Source organism: Rhinatrema bivittatum, chromosome 17 (genome assembly GCF_901001135.1).
Source record: "Rhinatrema bivittatum chromosome 17, aRhiBiv1.1, whole genome shotgun sequence".
Classification (NCBI taxonomy): Eukaryota; Metazoa; Chordata; class Amphibia; order Gymnophiona; family Rhinatrematidae; genus Rhinatrema; species Rhinatrema bivittatum.
This window is the reverse complement of record NC_042631.1, coordinates 37,547,294-37,567,785: the sequence shown is the minus strand read 5'-3', so window position 1 is coordinate 37,567,785 and position 20,492 is coordinate 37,547,294. Positions and strand designations below refer to the sequence as shown.

Genomic DNA, 20,492 nt, shown 5'->3' with positions numbered 1-20,492 from the left:
GATGACGCAGCAGAGGTCCGCAGCACAATTGCAGGCATTTCCCGTTCTGCCTGAATTGCCACTTCACGTGTCGGCGGCTTAGGAACTGATCGGTCATCTGGACTTAAGGACACATCAGCCAACTGCAGATCCTACTATAGACAACGCAGGAGTCAGATGCGCCACTTGGTAGGTTGTGTGCATGCTCTGAGATAGTCATCTGGTGCAATATAAGCTTAGGGGTCTCCAAAAGCTTTCCCCGACCGATACTTTCCACTTTACTATAGTGCCACAAGCAAAACGCAGAAGGAAAAATTCAAGAGCACATGCACCTGCTCAGGCCACTATTTGGAATCTTATTTTGCATGATATGACAAAACTAAAAAAATTCTTTTACCTCCTTTTCTCCTCAGCTATGGCTAATAGCTTGCCTGTTCGAGACATCAGCTCATATTGAAAGCAACCATGTTCTGGTCTCTGGAATCATGCGCAGCCTAAAGAAACTGCCGTGGTCCTTGGTTCCAACAGCCACATGTCAAACACAACTCAGCTCATCTGCATTATTAGTCCAGCAAAAGATGTGCCCAAGACTCCATCTTGTGCTTAGCCGGTTGTAATCTGGCCTTGTTATTCCTAAAGTAGTGATGGCGCATTGTCGTCGAGTAGAGATAAGAGACCTAGTGCACCAATTTATGGACTCTCTGTAACGGGAGTCAGACCTTAGAATTTAAATGGAAAATTAAGAGGCATGCAGTTGTGAACTCCTGAAGATAAGAAATACATTGATTGGCATTGCATCCTATAGCCTACAGCAATGGTTTTCAACAGGTCTGTGGAGGAAAGATCAGCCAGCAGAAGACTGATCTTTCCTCATCAGTCTGGGCAGGAGTTGGCTGACTTCTCTTTTATTGGGTATGACAGGAACTTGCTCTTGCTTCCTTCTCCTCTTCCTGGCCAGTGAGAGGTTGTTCCCTCCTCCTGCACCCAGATCAGAGTGCAATATCCACAACTCCTGTTCATATGGACCCGGCAGGGCACCAACTTTATCTTCCTCAGCCTGGCCTGGCAGTGAGGCCACTGATGCTCTCTTCACCCCATGGGACCTGGATGTGAAAGCAGAAGCTTGAGGAAGAGAGGTGCATCTTCTGTAGATTTGCTGCTGCTTCCTCATCTTCCTCTCCTCATTCATCTTGCTCTCATCTGCTGCTGATAAAGAAGCAGGGAGACTCTGGATTGGACAGACTGGGAGGATGCTGAGCAGGAAGGGGTAGGAAAGAGGTGGTCAGAGGTATTTTGGGTAGGGAAGGGTAGAGGGAAGGGCAGAAAAAGTTGAACGAGGAGAGAGGGAGCATGGGGAAGAGAGTGGGGGTGTCAGGAATGTTGGACAGGGATATGAGCATGTGAAGGGACAGTTGAGTGAGGGGTGATGGGGGCATGAAGGGGAGTGATGGAGTACAAGTGCCATACTATGTCGGTTTTGAGAATATGAATTTCTTCTCTCTTTGAACTTTGCTTAGTGTAGGAGGAAATATATTTTTGTTTCTAGTCTCCAGTTTTGCACTGCATGCAGAAGGTGATCTTGGGGTTTCCATTCCAGGTTTTGTTTCTGCATTTGTAAATTGGGGTTTTTTATTCTATATTTGGTGAAGGCAGATCTGTCTGTGTGTTCTGTGTGTATGTGACTGAGATACTTTACTAGAGGTTTGTATCAGCCTTATTTCTTGTATTTTCTCAATATGATATTGTGCTGGTGGTGAACTGCTGCCTTTTCATGGGTAGGGCTATTGCTGTTTCATTTCTTGGCGTTAATGCTGCTGAGGGACGTTGAAAAAGTGCTAATCGTTATATGGTCGGGGATCGCTGCTTACATTCAGTCTTTAATAAATACCAACTATCTCCCCCAATCACAAGTACTTCTAGACACCTCAATTGACCGTCATAATAGGCTTCATTGCTCTGCCTTTCTTTTAATCATAGGTCAATTTTGAATGTTAACTTTTTGTATTTTTTATTTTACTCTCTGTGTATACCTCCACCATTAAAAGTTCAAGCATTGATCCAATTGAATCATAAATCAATATCTCGATAAGACTTATCTTGTCAAAGATGCAAACATTTTAATGCCACCCATTCTGCTGATCAACGGTGCCAATGCCCGACATGGGGCCGTGTTTCGAATAACGGAGTCCTTTTACGAGGGCTATTTTATTTTGGCAGCCTCTACTTTCATGGAATTCCACAGCGTTTTTTTTTATCATTTCTCTTCCGGTCCAGCCCGGAACCGTACTATAAATGATACTCCTGTCCTACATCATTTACCACCTGACTGCTACTAAGTCCAAATAAGGTTAATGACATCACGGAACAATGGTCTACCCCTGGTGTTAGTTTAAAGAGTGCCACTCAATTGCTGAATTGAGACCTGCCGGGGTCACCGTGTTCATTCAAAAAATCCACTGTGATTCTCGCTCATTCAAAACTTTATTAGGATCTCCTCCTTTGGAGTTCATGGGCACTTGTTCCATAATGCGCCATTGTAATTGTTGAAACGAGTGTTGCTTCTCCAAACAATGTGCTACCATCGGGGCCTGAATTTTACTGATTGTGATACAACTGCGATGCTCCGTGAGTCTTACCCGGATAGATCTTTTTGTCCGTCCAATATAATATTGTTGACAAGGGCAAACTATTAAATAGATTACACACATGGACTGACAATCTGTATATTGACGTGCTGTATACACAATCCCTTGTGCATCTGCCACTGTTTCCCCACAATAGCCTGACTGCAAAATGTGCAATGTTGACAAGTTCAATGTGAGAAATGATTAAAAAACGCCGTGGAATTCCATGAAAGTAGAGGCTGCCAAAATAAAATAGCCCTCGTGAAAGGACTCCGTTATTCGAAACACGGCCCCATGTCGGGCACTGGCACCGTTGATCAGCAGGATGGGCGGCATTAAAATGTTTGCATCTTTGACAAGATAAGTCTTATCGAGATATTGATTGGATCAATTGGATCAATGCTTGGAGGTATACACAGCGAGTAAAATAAAAAATACAAAAAGTTAACATTTAAAATTGACCTATGATTAAAAGTAAGGCAGAGCAATGAAGTGAACCTTTATTGTACAATGAAGCCTATTATGACGGTCAATTGAGGCGTCTAGAAGTACTTGTGATTGGGGAGGACAGTTGGTATTTATTAAAGAAAGGTTTGATAGACATACAGAGTGGGATTTGTTTGTATTATTTTGCAATGCACCTCGTAATAGAGGGAGTTTGTGATGCTGTTATTGAGATGACATCAGAATCAAAATATCTTTTTTGTATGGTGAGTTGTACAGGGAAATGTCTTATTTCTGCTCTGCACCCATTGTTAGGAAGTGGGGGACTCCTGGGGATGCAGAGCATATTCTTATATTTACTCCCATGATGGTCATGTGCTCAGTGTATCACCCATGTGAGCGTCATCTCTCGGGTGTGTCCTGATAGAAAAAAGGTTGAGAACCACTGGCCTATAGAGTTATAAGTGAGTGTATAGTGACATACACCACTTAGCATGGTTTTTCTATAATACACGGTATATGAAAACTTTTAAAAAATAAATAAACATGTGTGTATGTACCTGGATTTGTGAGTGTTTATTGCTCTTTGTGCTGAAACTGCAGGGAATGGTGTTGGAGTGCTGCCTGTGAGCTTTTTCTCAGCTTTTTCAGTCTCAGCCTCTTGGAAATAAGCAAAGAAGTAGAGGAATGAAGCTTTTATGGGCTAACTACGATACATAGAATGTCTATTATTAAAACTGTTTGTGTCTTCGGGCTCTGATTAGCGGCTATTTGCGTTTCATGACGTCATCACAACGCCTCGCAGCCACTGTTCATTCCACTTTCACATTCCGCTGGTGGAGGAGTAATCTCTCCGTTTCTCTGACTACAGGTGCATTGTTTAGGACTCGAGGTGTGGCCACACCAAAGCTTGTACACCTCAATCTGGTTTCTCAACTCTGGAGGCAGACTTTCCAGTTTCTCACCTCTACAGCACGGGGAGTCCCGTACAGCTTGGCCCATTAGCAAAGTACAGCGGCTGCTCTTAACAATGCTGCGACGCGAATCTCCAAAATAGACGGTGGCAAGAAGGCATGCCGACAAGAAAGGGTCCCCCAAGGCTCTGGGAAGTAATCTTCCAATGAAGAGGTGAGTGGTAAGGACACCAGCAGGGTCTAAGGAGCCCCTTGACTGTATGGCACTCGAGTGGCAGGGATCTCTGCTCTTGGGACAGACAGACAGAAAGTTACTAATTCTGCTTTCATTATGTATAGATACAGTGTTGTGCCCTGATTGACTTACTTCATAAAACCCATAAAAACACCAAAATCAGCTTTGACATAGAGGGCATAAAACAGCAAGTTCCCTGATTTCAGATGTAAAGAACTAGAACGGATTTTTTTGCGTAAAGTTTAGAAACTCCATTAAAGTTCAACCTTCCTTCTATGTGGTGTCTCTGTGGGGACTTCCGCAGTTTCTTGGGGCAGTTTCGGAGCTCCAAGGTCAGAAAACTGGAAGAAGAGGCAAAGTGTGGTGACGGTCCTTACAGCTTCCGAACGTGTGCATGGGTCTATGTGTGATGAGATTTGTTTCCTAAGGGAGTGCCGTCAGCGCGCACAGCACTGTTAGGTCATTCACACGCTCACTGTGCCGCAGCTTACGCAGGGAGAGGAAGCGACTTGCTGAGGATCATACAACACATGGTGGTAGGTGGACCCGAATCCAAATCTGCAGCTCCGAGCTCTTACTAACAGGCCACTCGTGTGCATTATGTTTTTGTGTGTGCATATCCATGATTCAGTATGGGCCGGATTTTAAAAGCTCTACGTGCGTAAATCGGATTACGCGCGTCGCTGGGCCTATTTTATAAAGTCCCAGCGACGCGCGTAAAGCCCCGGGAAGCGTCTAAGTCCCGGGGCTTTACTAAAGGGGCGGGGCAGGGACGAGGCCAGAGGCCTCTGGCACAGCAGCCATTTGCCGCTGTGTTGGAAGATCGCGTGCCGGCAGGCGCAAAAGGTAAGACAAACGTTGGGGGGGGGGGTTAGAGTAGGGCTGGGGGGGGAAAGGTTAGGGGAAGGGGTGGGAAGGTTAGGTTAGGGGGAAGGGAACGGGGAAGCCCGCGGGCGTCGGCGTGCGTCGGCGTGCGCAAGTTGCACTAGTGTGCACCCCCTTGCTCGTGCCGACCCCCGATTTTATAACAGGCGCGCACATGTTATAAAATCGGGCGTGCATGTGCGCGCGCCGGTCTGAAAATTCACCCCTATGTGTATATCTGCGTGTACCTACCGATGTGGATCAGAAGGTGTGTGCCACTATAAGACACTGGCACAGCCTGAGAAACCCTCCCTGTGTGGCCATCAGAGCAGGCCGAGGCCTCATTTTTAGAATATTACGCCAACATTTTTCTGCCTTCAAATTGCGCGTCTGGAATGTTTAATTTAAAATTCAAGGTTTTAGCTGAAGCTATCACCCGAGCAGTGGTTTAAGGCTGTGGCGTTTACTGCAGAGCAAGAAACGGACACTTAACAGCTGTATGTTCTTGTGCGGGTATCTATGGGTACTTGTTGGTCCAGGATGTGAGTGGTGTGCATTTCTCTTTGCGAGTGTGCAGTGTTACATACAGTATATGTGTAGATGTGTATGTGGTGCATTTTTGGGTCTGTGGTATGAGATATTTCCAGGAAGCACTGGCCTAGAATGTTTCAGCAGAGTGAATGGGGTAAGTCACAGACTTTCCCTGACAATAAACAATGATTAAACCAGATGAAATAGGACTTTTGATATTTAGTTAGAACCAAAAAATAATGACAAAAACCTCCAATGTGCAAATTGGTATTTTCAGTTCTAACTTAAAAGCTGGACGACAGGCCTTCCTTGCAGAGCTCTGACCATGTCCTCCAGTGAATGAAGAAGGGGCACAAGAGCAGCAGTGTAAACGGTTTCTTACAGTTATGGATTATTTGACTTATTTAAATCATAGAAATGATGGCAGAAGAAGACCAAATGGCCCATCCAGTCTGCCCAGCAAGCTTCCGCACTTTTTTTTTCTTCTCATACTTATCTGTTACTCTTGGCCTTTAGTAACCTTTTGGTTCTATTTCCCATCCACCCCCGCCATTAATGTAACCTTTTGGTTCTATTTCCCTTCCACCCCCACCATTGATGTAGAGAGCAGTGCTGGAGCTGCATCTAAGTGAAGTATCTAGCTTAATTGGTTAGGGTAGTAACTGCTGCAATAAGCAAGCTACTCCCACACTTATTTGTTTACCCAGCCTGTGCAATTTAGTCCTTGTTGGTTGTTGTCTGAATATAAATCCACTTTTCTTCGTTCCCCCCTGCCATTGAAGCAGTGAGCTGCGCTGGATATGCATTGAAAGTGAAGTATCAGGCTTATTTGGTTTGGGGTAGTAACTGCTGCAACAAGCAAGCTACTCCCCCGCTTTTTTGTGAATGCAAATCCTTTTTTCCACATTTCCTCTTGCTGTTGAAGCATAGAGCAATCAGATAGCCAGTATCTCAAGTTCATGTAAAGGGAGCAGAATGTCTCCACTTTAGAGGTAGATAATAGTTTTATTGTACCCGCATAAAATTTACAATGGTTTTATATATTGTAGATATTGTTTTTAGGTTTCTGTTTAACAGAATATATTACATTGGTTACAAAGGTTATGAAAACCCCTGCATTTTAACTCAAAGTCAACTTGCACATCTCAAATGCATTGCTAATATACTAGCCAGCTTAAAGTAGAAATTTAGTCAGTTTAGCCTGTTTACCCTGCAGTCAGGTTAACCTTTTGGAGAATCAAAATTCTGTCTTAATACAGACAGTAGCCAGCTGGACCTCTGACAAGCAAAGAGCAGGTTAATACAACCATCTCAGGGTGGCACACAGCAGGTTAATACAACCATCTCAGGGTGGCACACCCAGAGTGCTTAGAGACTCACTGTAATCTATGCAGGCAGGGGACAGAAGCAAAGATGTACTTAGGCAAGGATGAGATCAGCAAGTACTTTATAGTTAAGGGAGCAAGGCTTGAGCTTTATGAAAAGTCTCGGGTGCAAAGTTCACAGATATAAAGTTTGCATGAATGCCAAACCACCACATGTGGTGGTTCTGAATCTTTAGGTCCAAAGTCTTTTCTTTCATCAGGACTTCATACATATGCATAGGATCCAGATGTTGATATTGATTGGATGTTACCACAATCCACTGCCATAAGATTGGCGGGCTTCCGATATGACTTCTTCTTAGCTGTAATATATGTACATATTCTCGCAGGAGATGATGACATGAGTTGGAAGACATCTGGCAAACAATGCTGGGCTTCCTGACTGGATACAGTTTGTCAAGGCCACAAACTCAGCAAGTTCTAAGGTGAAGAAAAGTAGCAGCTTCTTCCCCTCAGTACAGTTCTCACAGGCATTAAAACTGCAGAGGCCATCACGTGGCTTGACTTCCATCTTGTGTGCTCAGGCCTGCAAAGATTGGTTCAGTTGCACACTCCTTTTAGGGTGATCAGCTTCTCCCTACAGCGGCTAGATGACGTCATCAGAGCAGGACCAGCAGGAAGCCCAAAACCCACAAAAGGGGGTGTGGAAAGTAGGGGGTAGTGAAAAATTGGGGGGGTCTCCTCGGCCACACACTTCCACAGTACTCACACACTAGCCAGCCTTCTCACCGCATGCACCTATCACCTACCTCCTACCACCCCAACACACTTCCATCCCCACCCCACTGCCACCAAGCTAGCCACACAAACCCCACTCCTTGCCACCCCTAACCACACACACACTGACCCCCACCCCACTGCTACCACGCTAGCCACAAAACCCCACCCAAACCCCATTGCCACCACCCTCCCAGTCATATACATCTTGCTGCTGCCACCTCCATCCAAATACACCCACTTCTCTTAACCAAATACACTCACCCCTCTCCTCTTGACACCAGGCCTCTCTTCTCCACTCTCTTCCTAGTTTTGCTTTTAATCTCTGGTGGCTTTTGTGTGGTTTTTTAAAATAAAATGTAACCAATCTAAAATGCCCCTAGAGGTGGTGTTTGTGATGCAAAATCACCAAAATCACCTATTTTCAGTACCCTCCAAGTACACCTGAGTGCTGAAAGATAAGCACCTAAATTTATTAATACCTGGGATCCGAAGTCCTAATTATAAGGCAAAATGAATGCATCATCCAGCTAGCTGCCAGTCCTCCACTGGGTGAGATACAGTACACTTGCTATAGTAATGCCCCCCTACAATTTTAATTTTAACTTGCAATTTCTATCCTGCTTTTCTAGGTAGATTACAAATTAGATAAGAATTGTCTTACTATTTTCTTTAAATAAATCCTAATTAATTTTATGGATATGATTGGGTTGATTTTTTTATGGATAGAGTGTACAGGAACAAATCACCCAGAAAACCGTGCATCTGTTTGATGTTTTACAAATGGTAATGATATTGGGGACTTCAGTATTATCCATAGCCTGGGAAAAGCATGTCTTGACTCTCTGCAGTGAGCCCACCAATCACAGAGCAGTATAAAGAGGTGCCCTTGTGAAAGCAGGACTGACACCGTCAGTGAGCCCACCAATCACAGAGCAGTATAAAGGGGTGCCCTTGTGAAAGCAGGACTGACACCTTCAGTGAGCCCACCAATCACAGAGCAGTATAAAGAGGTGCCCTTGTGAAAGCAGGACTGACACCGTCAGTGAGCCCACCAATCACAGAGCAGTATAAAGAGGTGCCCTTGTGAAAGCAGGACTGACACCGTCAGTGAGCCCACCAGTCACAGAGCAGTATAAAGAGGTGCCCTTGTGAAAGCAGGACTGACACCGTCAGTGAGCCCACCAATCACAGAGCAGTATAAAGAGGTGCCCTTGTGAAAGCAGGACTGACACCGTCAGTGAGCCCACCAATCACAGAGCAGTATAAAGAGGTGCCCTTGTGAAAGCAGGACTGACACTGGCTCATATCAGCATTCAGCAATTCCATTTTTGCTAATTCAACTGCTTTGCATTTTCAACCATGTGTCCAATAAGTGCCTGTGCGTTTCTGTGGCAGTAGACAATTTTGACTCAAAATGAAAAAGTTTCTGACTTTATAACTTTACGGCGAGAGGGTCCCTCATATATGTACTTTGCCTGCCACTTCCATTGAGAACTGGTGTGGCTGGGCCAGCAGAGTCCTAATCAGAGACCCCGGTGCATGGAGAGAAGCTGGTGAAGAGACATTTCTCAGTGTCAGAGGTGCCATCCGAAGGAATTTCCTTGTTTCACATTCCTTAGGAGGCACCGCCCTGACTATGTGAGCCAGGCCTCTGGCTGCCTTTATCAACACAGGATCTTAGCAATCTGGAAGAGCTACAGCCATCTTCTCCAGGCAGTCTCCCTGCTCCTAAATCAGCCCAGAAAGATGTTTGTCTTACCTGCTCTTAAAGCGATTTCAGTGCATCCCTTAGTAACCTGTTTTTTTTTTATTTGACTTCTTGTCCAGAAATATCTTCCTAATGCTTCACCTAAATCAATTATCTCAGCTGTAATTTGAGGTCATTATTTCTTGTGCTGTCCCAGTGGAGCTGGGGAGCAATTGATTGCCATGACCAACATATCTATAATAATAATTCACAAATTACTGAGTAACAGGAAAATATCTGTGAGCTATAGAAATTGTGTGGATTTCTTTTGATGTCGGAAGCATTCAGTTTTCCTATATGCAGTAACAGAATATGCCAAGAGGTTGTCACAGAGCCCCGTGCACTGGATTTCTTAAAAGATTTTGATTTGGTGAATGCTTCTTCTAGGAGATTGTAGAAGGAATGAAATAAGTAAGGTTCTTGGCTGAGACACAGGAGAGGAGTGGTTGGATCTGCGTCACTAATACTTGTGACACTGTTATGCCTGTGACATTGCTTTTTTCCTGTAACACGGCTCTTCCCTGTCACATGCTCCCTGTGACGCTGCTACCCCTGTAAATAGTACCAGTCCATGGTGGTAGTATTACCTCTGTGACAGTGCTGTCCCTGTGACGTGTTTGTTCGTGACAGGAATCTGGCAGGGGTTAAGTAGTTGATGGGAACTGCCCCTTGGGATGACTGTAGGCTGTGGGTGGCATTTGAACTGCTATCTCCTACCCCCAACTAGGTCTGTCCTCTGTGTGCTGTCCCCTGCAGTGTGCTCTTCCCTGATAAAACATCAGGTAACCTTAATTTCATCTTTCTGTTGAAAGCGAAGTGAAGATTGGCTTGCAAGCTCCTGGGCATCTTTCAGTTCACAGGACCTGTGTAGAATATTGAGAAAATCCTGTATTAAGACAACCTGTGGCTGAATGATTCTGTCCAAGCCTTTCTGCCCATTGACAAGTCCTCTTGTATTTTCAAATAAGGAAATGTTACTCTTGATGTGGTTGCTGGCTGCTTTGAGCTGAGGATAACTGCTTCTATTTGCTGGCTTAGCATCCTTCTCCTACTATTCTTGCAAGTGGCTTGTGCTTTCTGCATCAAGTGCTTTGTTTTCAAGGGCTTTGAAACATAGCCAAACTTTTAGCGGACAGAGAACTAAGGGGGAGGGGCAGAGGAAATTTTCAGACTCCGCTGGGAGGTTGCCAGCTCATTTTCAAAGGGAAGTTCCCCACTGAGCACAAAATCCTCACTAAAAAGCAAGTGCCGTGATTTCACTGTACAAAATGTTCCCCCACCCGCCCCGACCTAACCACCACCACCACACAGATATTTTCTCCCCCAACCTAACAATCACCACATGGACGTCTCCTCCCCGGCCCTCACCATCACCAGATGGACGTCTCCTCTCCGGCCCTCACCATCACCACACGGACGTCTCCTCTCCAGCCCTCACCATCACCACACGGACGTCTCCTCCCCGGCCCTCACCATCACCACACGGACGTCTCCTCCCTGGCCCTCACCATCACCCCACGGACGTCTCCTCCCCGGCCCCCACCATTGCCACACGGACGTCTCCTCCCCGGCCCCCACCATTGCCACACGGACGTCTCCTCCCCGGCCCTCACCTTCGCCACCGGGACGTCTCCTCTTCTGACCTAAACCTCTCAGCACGGACGTCTCCTCTTCTGACCTAAACTTCTCAGCACGGACGTCTCCTCCACTGACCTAAGCTTCACCACACAGGCCTCTCCTCCCCCACTCCGCGACCATCATCACATGGATGATTCCTCATCTCTCCTAACATGTTGTCTTTTACTTGCACTGAGAGGGCGAGCTTCAAAAAGCTTTTTTCATGTGGGTAAATTTGCCCTCTAAATTCGTTGGTCCCTGCTGAATTCTGGGAGATTACAAAAGTCCTGAGATCGCCCTGCATCAACGCCATTCCTTTTTCTCTTTGCTTGCTGAGCCCATTCCGTTGACACCTCTTATGGGTCTCGTCGGTCTGACGTGACTGGACTGTAAGCTCCACAAAGCAGAGACTGCCACGTGGATGTGTCTGTGCAGCGCTGTGCACATCTTGTAGCGCTAGAGAAAGGATTAATAGCAATAATGGTAACATAAGGCTCATTTGGCTTTGGGACGGAGTGAACACACTAGTGCCCTCTGAGATTCAGGAGAAAACTTTATTGGCAAGATCATTTGTACGTGTGTTGCCAAAGCAGTGCAAAAAGTGATTACAAATAAAGGAGGTGAAAAACCCCAAATAACAATAAAAGAAAATGACAAACGATAGAAAGCACAATAACAAGGACAATGGCAGGATTCTGCTGAAGTTTGGCATTGGCCCTGGTCAGACTGAGGTCAGTATTCAGTGGTGCTGCTAACTCTGGGGGACTTACTGTAACGGGGCAGCTCTCCCTCTGAATATACTCCGCTAACATTGTCAGTGAAGGGACAAGGGCGATGGGAATAAAAGAATACTAATGTGCCAGGAGCTGTTAGCTCTTTTAAACGTAATATGCATCACAGGGAGCCACTTTTGGGAGTTCAGAGGACGGGGATTTGGCCAACATCATTTTTGAGGTGGGGGATTGGCACCCGCTTGGCATGCTATTTTTTTTTTTTTTTTTAGTTGTCTAGTTAACTTCACATAAGAACATAAGAAGCTGCCATACTGGGTCAGACCAAGGGTCCATTAAGCCCAGCATCCTGTTTCCAACAGTGGCCAATCCAGGCCATAAGAACCTGGCAAGTACCCAAAAACTAAGTAGAGCCCATGCTACTAATGCCAGTAATAGCAGTGGCTATTCCCTAAGTCAAATTGATTAATAGCAATTTATGGACTTCTCCTCTAGAACTTATCCAAGCCTTTTTTAAACCCAGCTACTCTAACTGCACTAATCACACCCTCTGGCAGCAAATTCCAGAGCTTTATTGTGCATTGAGTGAAAAAGAATTTTCTCTGATTTGTTTAAAATGTGCTACTTGCTAACTTCATAGAGTGCCCCTAGTACTATCATCTGAAAGCATAAATAACCGATTCACATTTGCCCCTTCTAGACCTCTCATCATTTTATAGACCTCTATCATATCCCTCCTTAACCGTCTCTTCTCCAAGCTGAACAGCCCTAACCTCTTCAGGCTTTCTGTTGTTATTATGTTTGTTTGTGGATCCTTGGGTGCTGTGCAGGTGACCACGCCCATGGGGAGGAGCCCCGTGAGGAGCCACAGCACTGGGCTAGACTCGTACTACACAAACACAAGAGTTCTTTTATTAAACAGCTTGAAGAGAACCACCAGAGGTGGCAGTAGTGAGGCAGTCTAGTAGTTGCAGTCTCAGAGACCTCGGCAGAGGGAGCCCTTCTCTCCTTGATGATGTCAGGAGGTTCCGCCGCAGGTCTCACAGCGAGGAGATACTGTGGATGAGATAGACTGAGAGTTAGAGTACTCACTAGGTGTTAGCTGTTGGTATGCGATTCCACCAGGTCTGTTGTAGAAGGTACAGGCACCGAGGCAGGGAGAGCAGGCCCTCGAGGAGCGAGTACCTGTTCCCTGTAAGGCACCTGAAATAAAGCAGAGGGCCCCAGAGGAGCGGGTACCTAGGTTAGCATATACCCCAAAGGGCAAAGAGAGAGAGAGCTTCCTGCGGCAGCACGGAAGCAGCAGAGTAGCGTAGACAAGAACAGATTTGAGTCCTTGCTAACTCGGAGAGCTAGCAAATGAGTGAAGGTAATATACCCAGATGGCGTGACGTCAGCATGAGGGAACACCCTCAAGGTTCGCGCCAAGGGTGGTATAAAGACGTGAGTTGTGCGTGCGTGCACACCCTAGTAGGTACCTACGAAGAGCGATGGCGGGAGGCTGCACCATAGCCGTTCCGGGGACACCAGAGAGGTCGGCTTGTAGACGCAGCGGTAGCCATCTTGCCCAGGTAAGCGGGAGGAGCCGTGAATAAGGTGAGGCAAACAGGGCGAAGCCGTCGAGGACCAACAGATGCAACACTTTCCTCATAGGGGAGCTGTTCCATCCTCTTTATCATTTTGGTAGCCCTTCTCTGTACCTTCTCCAGTGCAACTATATCTTTTTTGAGATGTGGTGACCAGAATTGTACACAGTATTCAAGGTGCGGTCTCACCATGGAGCGATACAGAGGCATTATGACATTTTCCGTTATTTTAACCATTCCCTTCCTAATAATTCCTAACATTCTGTTTGCTTTTTTGACTGCCGCAGCACACCGAGACGACAATTTCAATGTGTTATCCACTATGATGCCTAGATTTAGGATGGCTGGTTTTTTGACCAAAGTTAGCCGGATAACTTTACTCAGCTAGCACTGAATATCAGTAAATTGAAGCCATGCCCTCATCCTGTCTCTTTTTATCTGGCTAAGTTTTAACTAGATAATGACTTACAGGCCGATTCAGTAAGTGCCCACTCTCCTGTGCGCATGATTCAGTATTTAAATGAGGACCCGCGGTAAAAAGAGGCGCTAGGGACACTAGCGCATCCCTAGCGCCTCCTTTTGGACATGAGCGGCAGCTGTCAGCGGGTTTGACAGCCGACGCTCAATTTTGCCAGCGTCGGTTCTCGAGCCCGCTGACAGTCACAGGTTCAGAAACCGGATGCCGGCAAAATTGAGCATCCGGTTTTCAACCCGCGAGCCGCGGGCTGATTTTAAATTTTGTTTTTTTAAATTTTTTATTATTTTTAACTTTTGGGGCCTCCGACTTAATATCGCCATGATATTAAATCCGAGGGTGTACAGAAAAGCAGTTTTTACTGCTTTTCTGTACACTTTCCCGGTGCTGGGTAGGCGCTAATTTCTGAAAGTAAAATGTGCGGCTTGGCTGCACATTTTACTTAGTGAATCGCGCGGGAATAATTAATAGGGCCATCAACATGCATTTGCATGTTGCGGGCGCTATTAGGTTCGGGGGAGGGAGGGTTGGACAGGTGTTTTTGACGTGCTATTACCCCTTACTGAATTAGGGGTAAAGCTAGCACGTCGAAAACCCGCATCCAAACGGGAGCGCACTGTACTGTATCGGCCTGTTAGTGGGTTAAAACAGACATTCAACGGGACGGGATTGGCCAAGTAAATCCTGTATTTAGCCGGACAAATCCTTCTGAATATCAGTCTCATTATGTTTCTTGCCTGCTGTTTCTTCTGTTCTCCCAGGATTATACAGAGTTTTTCCTTCTCATTCACTTTTTTTGGGGAAGCCTCTGATTTTCTCTGTCACTTTTGGGAAATGTGCAAGTCTGGCATCTTTGTATTTTGCCCAGTGTGGGAGGAAATTAATTTCTCTTTCTCTGGTGTTGCCCTGGGGGTTTCCAGTTCAGTTTTTGCCTGCATATTTTTAATTTGTTTGTCACTTATTCTGTATTTGGTGAGGGTGTGTCAATAACAGTTCCATTTGTTTTGTTTTCCAATCTGCATCTCCCAATAGGAGGTGAACTGGTGTTCTAGGGAAGATATAGTATTTGCGGTGTTGCTGTGCGAGTCCTAGGAATTTGTGCTTTTATAACAGATTGATTGGTTGCACGGTTTTGTGTTTTGTCGTTGAGTGCCTGATGGTGACGCTGTTACTGATCTGATGGCAGAAGTTGAATATTCTTTTTTTGTATTGTGGGTAGGAAGGGGACGCATCCTAATTCTGCTTTGCACCCATTAGTAGGGATGTTTCTGTGGATGTGGATTGTCTGCAGATCTGGGGGTGCAGGTTTCTGTTGGGGTTCTGTCCCATTCTCTATAGTTTTGGATAGGGCTTAATTTGGGGGAGGAGGGCTTGCAACACAGTTCCACCATTTTTTTTTCCAGACTTTGGGGGCCAATGCAGTATAGTGCGCTCAGCCTAGCGCACAGCTTGACGCACGGTTGGAGGTGTGTTTTGGACCCGCTCGAATAACTCCCGGTGCAATAATGGGATTAGTGCGTCCAAAACGTGCGTCCAAACCAGCGCGTAGCTAATAGCGCCCATCACGTGTACCGTCCATGTTGATGAGACTATTAGCCAGTACCCTCCGATGCAAAACAAATTACCGTGCGCCCAACGTACACATTTGAAAACACAAAAATTAATGCCAGACCCAGAGCGTTAAGTCTTGATGCGCACATTAAAAAAAAAAACCAGGTGCTCAATACGATCCAGCCCTTCCCCTCCTGTCCTGCAGGGAAGAGGGGGATATGCGTGATCCTGACGCAGACACCGCACAGCAAAGAACAGACACAAAAAAGAGTTGAATTAGCACGAGCCCGAACCTTGCGCGCATCAGGGCCATTAATTATAAGGTTTCAGCCCTGGCCTGGATGACTGGCTCTACTGCTCACCTATTTTGAACTTGTGTTAATTCAACCCTGTTTGCGTCTGGGTTTAATTTCTGGTAAAATAAGGGGAAATGGGCATTCTGTCACCTTTTTTCTGGGTTGCCATGGACTAGAGCAGAGCTGGCAGTATAAATCAGTTGTGACTCCCCCTCCCCGTAGAAATGTTTGCATATATGCGTGTGTGTTTGGGGGAGAGAGAGAGTTCACACCCAGTCTTGGCTTCACTCTCTCTCTCCTCCCCACACTCCACCATTCCACTTCCCTTTTGTCTACAAATTAAGCCCTGGGTTTGGATTCATGATAGGCCCCAGACTTTACTCTCATACAAGAGGATGGATTGATTTATTTAATATGCTTATATTCTCCAAAATCCATAAAATGTTCATTGTGGATTCCAGTTCTACATGCAAAACTAAAAATAAGTAAAAGCAAAGAGAATAAAAACAAGCATAATGACAATATGAACAATCGAACAATGGTAGTTTTACTGGAGGATTGAAACGGGCCAAAGGTTTCTTTATTGAACATAAAGCTCCTAGAGCTTTCTCCTGTAGCAGTTTTGTAACCGATTTAAAACTCCTAAATGCACTGAATGTCAGGCCAAGGCATACATAGTCTTGGCAAAGCTCCGTTTCAGGGTTATTTCAGAAAAATGTGATTTTGTGTTGGAGCTATTTTAGCTTTTTTTTTTTTTTTTTTTTTAATCAAAATGTTTGTCTTTTTCCAGCTTCATCTGTAGGGCCCATGTGCTGCAGGTTCATGTTCTCTTATGAACCTTCTAAGGTACTTGCCAGGTTCTTGTGGCCTGGTTTGGCCTCTGTTGGAAACAGGATGCTGGGCTTGATGGACCCTTGGTCTGACCCAGCATGGCAATTTCTTATGTTCTTATGTAAGAGAGAAATTGACTGGATCACCTACATACAGTAGGTGTTCAACATGTAATTTGTTTAGTTTAAGTCCTGGGACTGAGGATTTCTCCAGCAGTCTGGGAAGATCACTGTTGATGTTAAAGATGGTAGGACAGAGGCCTCATCTCTGTCTCACTCCTTCCTCCTGCCTGAGGCAGGACTGAATTTAGGCACAGGCAACAGGCTCCAGCGCCAAATTGTTTTTGTCGCCAAAGCGCCAGTGCTGTCAGGCTGTCATTTGGGCCTGCTGGTGCAGTGCCGGGCCTGCAGCAGCAGCACCCACGCCAACAAGAAAATTCAGCACAGGGCCTGTGAGCTCCTCATGCAGACTGGTCCTGCAGTGGCCCGGCCCTGCTCCGCCTGGGCTTCCAGTTACCAGGGAAACCCATACGAGGGGTGGAGTCACCGCAGGATTTATAGGCCCAAGGCTGGATTTTTTTTTTTTTGTCAGAGCTGTTGCCGCTGAGGCCAGCAATGATCTACAAGACGAGAGGCGCTACCGTTGAGAAAAGGGAGGAGATGCCGTGAGAGAGAAGGATTTTCTCAGAGAGTTGGAGGGTTATGGGTTCCAGGCATTTCTGTGGAGGGGAGTCCCATTGCCTTTGTGCACTCGCATTTTAACCCTGACCTGAATTTCTCTGTCTGCAAATTGTTTATCTTCATGTTATAACTGATGGATGAGTACTTGGATTTAATTATATCATAGGTTATCTCCCTTCTTCAATTCTAACTTGCAGTAGTTTAAGATTGAGGCCAGGGTGCCAGCTAGAATCAAAAGCTTTATTCAGTGGAATAAAACCTCCAGGCATTCTTCCCGAGTAGGTGGTTTTATTTTTTTACATCTGTTAATCAGTGTCTGGAAGGTAATAAAGATGTAGTCAGTGCTTCATTGCTTGGAGAGGAACTCAATTTTTTGTTACGGGTCCCAGAAAACCCAACTGGGGAGCAGGACGGGACTTCAGGGTAGGACTTGGGACAAGACAAAGGCCGGTCTTCCGTCTAGATAGCCCCCTCCCCTGCAGGTTGAGCCCTTGGGTTCTGGGGGTCAGTAGGTCTCTGCGGTGGCAGTACATCATAGTGGTGAGACCAGACGGGCAGGAACACGATTAGGCGTGGCAAGGCTGAAGACAAGGCAGGCTGGATACTAAGTGGGACCAGGAACTAGACAAGACAAGGTTGAAACAAGGCAAGAACAGGGCTCTGGCATGGGCAGGATTGGATACTGGAACAGACAGGACAGGACCAACAAGGCAGACAAGGGAAACAAAGAACCCAGGAGCCCGAAGGTAGCAAGACTTGGAACAGACAGAATAGGTCCAAGGGCCCCAAGGCAGGATACATGAGAGAATAGGCCAGAGGCCTCAGGATAGGCCCGAGGACCTCAAGGCAAAGAAGTAGAAGGCCCGTAGGCGGCAAGGCAAGAACAAGGGTCAGGTCACCTAGCCAGAAGTGACTCCATGAGAAGGCAAGGAGACATGGGCAAGGCTGGTTTACATAGGGCTGGGACTTGGGTATGGCAAGGGCAGCAAGCAGGACCTTGACGAGGCTAGTGATGAGGCGCACCGAGGGCCTCTGCTGGCGGGGAGGCATCGGGAAGGTAGCATAGCAGGCAAAATCCTAACAAACCTGACTTCCGTGCAGACTTTTGCTGTGCGTTAGGAACTGTAGTACCCTTTTTTTGTTGAGGACATTGCAGGACAGTTTTTATTTCTGGTTCTTTTTTTTCTTCTCTGTCTCTGACTGTGCAGTGCTGAACCTGATAGCCCCCTCGGAGCAGTGCCTCGCACCTCTCTCCTGGGACAGTCCGTGCTGCCTTCTCCTAGAAGTAATACATTCTTTTGGCTCGGATCAGTCCTCCATGTCACACACCGTTATGAGCATCGCCACGCGCGATGCTCATAACGGTGTCCTCAGCTGTGGACAGTGCCAAAGTGCACACGCTCTGTGCACGAGGAGAGCAATTCTCAAAGGCACTTCTGTGGGTAAAACGAGTGCTATGCACAGAACTTGCCCAGCCGATATGCAAGTAAAATGTCATATTGCTGCCTAAGTTTAGCTGGACTGAGCAGAAGCCTTCCTGGAGGGCAGAGTTAGGGAGGAGTTATGGATTTACACTGCACAGTACAAAGTTCGGCAGGTAGACTGCTTACCGGAACTAGGAGATACCAACATATTACGCCAGTATAAAGAGCTCTGCATTGGTTTCCAGTTTGAATGGTGGCTACAATATAAGGTGGCGATGCTCATACATAAACTGATATCAAATAATAACGGTGCCCCCTTGGATTAGAGCCGTGTTATGTATTTACGTTCCTGCACGCTCCCTACGATCAGTTGATTGAAATTAGTTGGAGGCTCCATTGTGCGCATTTTGTCGAATCCCGTGCACGTGCTTTTTCAGTGGCTGGCGCTACATTGTTACCTGATGAGCTGCGATTGCTTTCTGATACCATCTTTTTTTTTTTTTTTTAAGATGGCACTTGGAGATACGGTCGCGTGGGGTTTTGATATTGCTAACCTGAGCTGGCAGAATACAGTCGTTATTGTGGCTTTTTTGTTGTTCTGAATGTTTTATTGTAATCCATCATGACCTGCGTGGACGGAACATTCTGGTTTAATTCCTTATTCTATGTGATTTTATGATTCGCTGACTGCATTTTGCATTTGTTAGGAATGTATTTACTGTAGTCCACCATGATCACTTGGAATGTACGGCGTATAAAGGAGATAAAAGACTTTTTCATGGGAAATTTGTGTGGACATTGTAGCAGTTGTAGCTTCTGCAGGAGGGATGCGGTGGGATAATGTTCAAAGCACGAAAATCCTCTTTGAAAATCGGCCTAATGTAGGCGCATTGAAAATGACCCCCTGTTAACAGTCTGTGCTTGTGTAGATAGGCAGTAGGGTAAGCACTGGGTTTCTGTGTAGGTGTGTCTGGGTATTAGACTGCTCATCATTTGTAGAGTGCTACAAGTGCACATAAGAGACAGTCTCTGCCTCGGGGAGCTTACTGTCCAGACAAGACATCTGTCCTGCATGTGGAAGAACAGACCATCATTTTTACCAAACCATGATCATTTCATGAAACCCTGTCCTGTATTTCCAGTACATTTCAGTGAGGCTTGCACACAAACCCCTCATTATGTCTGCTCCATTTCAAAATGACATTTGAAAGTTGTGAGTTTGTGAGTGTGAAGGTATATTTGTGTAAGTGTTATTGATTGTACAAGGAGGCATATTTATACATTTGTTAGTGCTTCTACTCAAGGGCGTGGATGTGTGTGTCGCGCGTGCATGCACAGCTCTGTATCTGTCGGTGTGTGTATATTTGCAGGGTGGTGCTGTGTAATATAGTTTTAAATTTGTCACCCAGTTAGTCAGTGCGAACCCCGTGCCACATCACACCAACTCTGACTTGTTTCAGTCACCCTTCACCTGCAGCGCTTACTCTGCTGGCTGGACAAAGGGAGGGAAAATGCACATTTCTCTGCCAGTCCTACCTTTGGCCATAGAGCTAGGAGACATCTCCGTGCTTAGGTGATGCAGCGCTGTTACGCTATCTTCCTTTCAGCATGAGATGTGAGCCCACACCCAATTTCCAGCTCCTATCTCATTGCAGGTCACCAGCCATCAAGCACCAAAATGTCAAGGGAGTTAGCAACTCAAGGCTAAACATTTATTTCATGATGACATGGCAACAGTGGAAGTATTTAACTGCAAAGGACTCCATTCCTCCTTGCTCAGGATTAAATGTTGCTCTTTATATCACTCTCAGCCTCCTTCGGACTCTGTCAACGCCACGTAGCTTCCTCTACCTGAGTG

General features: G+C 46.0%; 1 protein-coding gene across 1 annotated transcript in view; it reads left to right on the top strand.

Moving 5' to 3' along the window:
• Window positions 1-3,897: 3,897 nt before the first annotated feature.
• SYT8 (synaptotagmin 8) overlaps window positions 3,898-20,492 on the top strand; it is a 73,889-nt gene continuing 57,294 nt past the window's right edge. The window contains exon 1 of the mRNA XM_029582717.1: window positions 3,898-4,175. The gene's annotated coding sequence lies outside the window, so the exon portion shown is untranslated. The remainder of the gene's footprint in view (window positions 4,176-20,492) is intronic.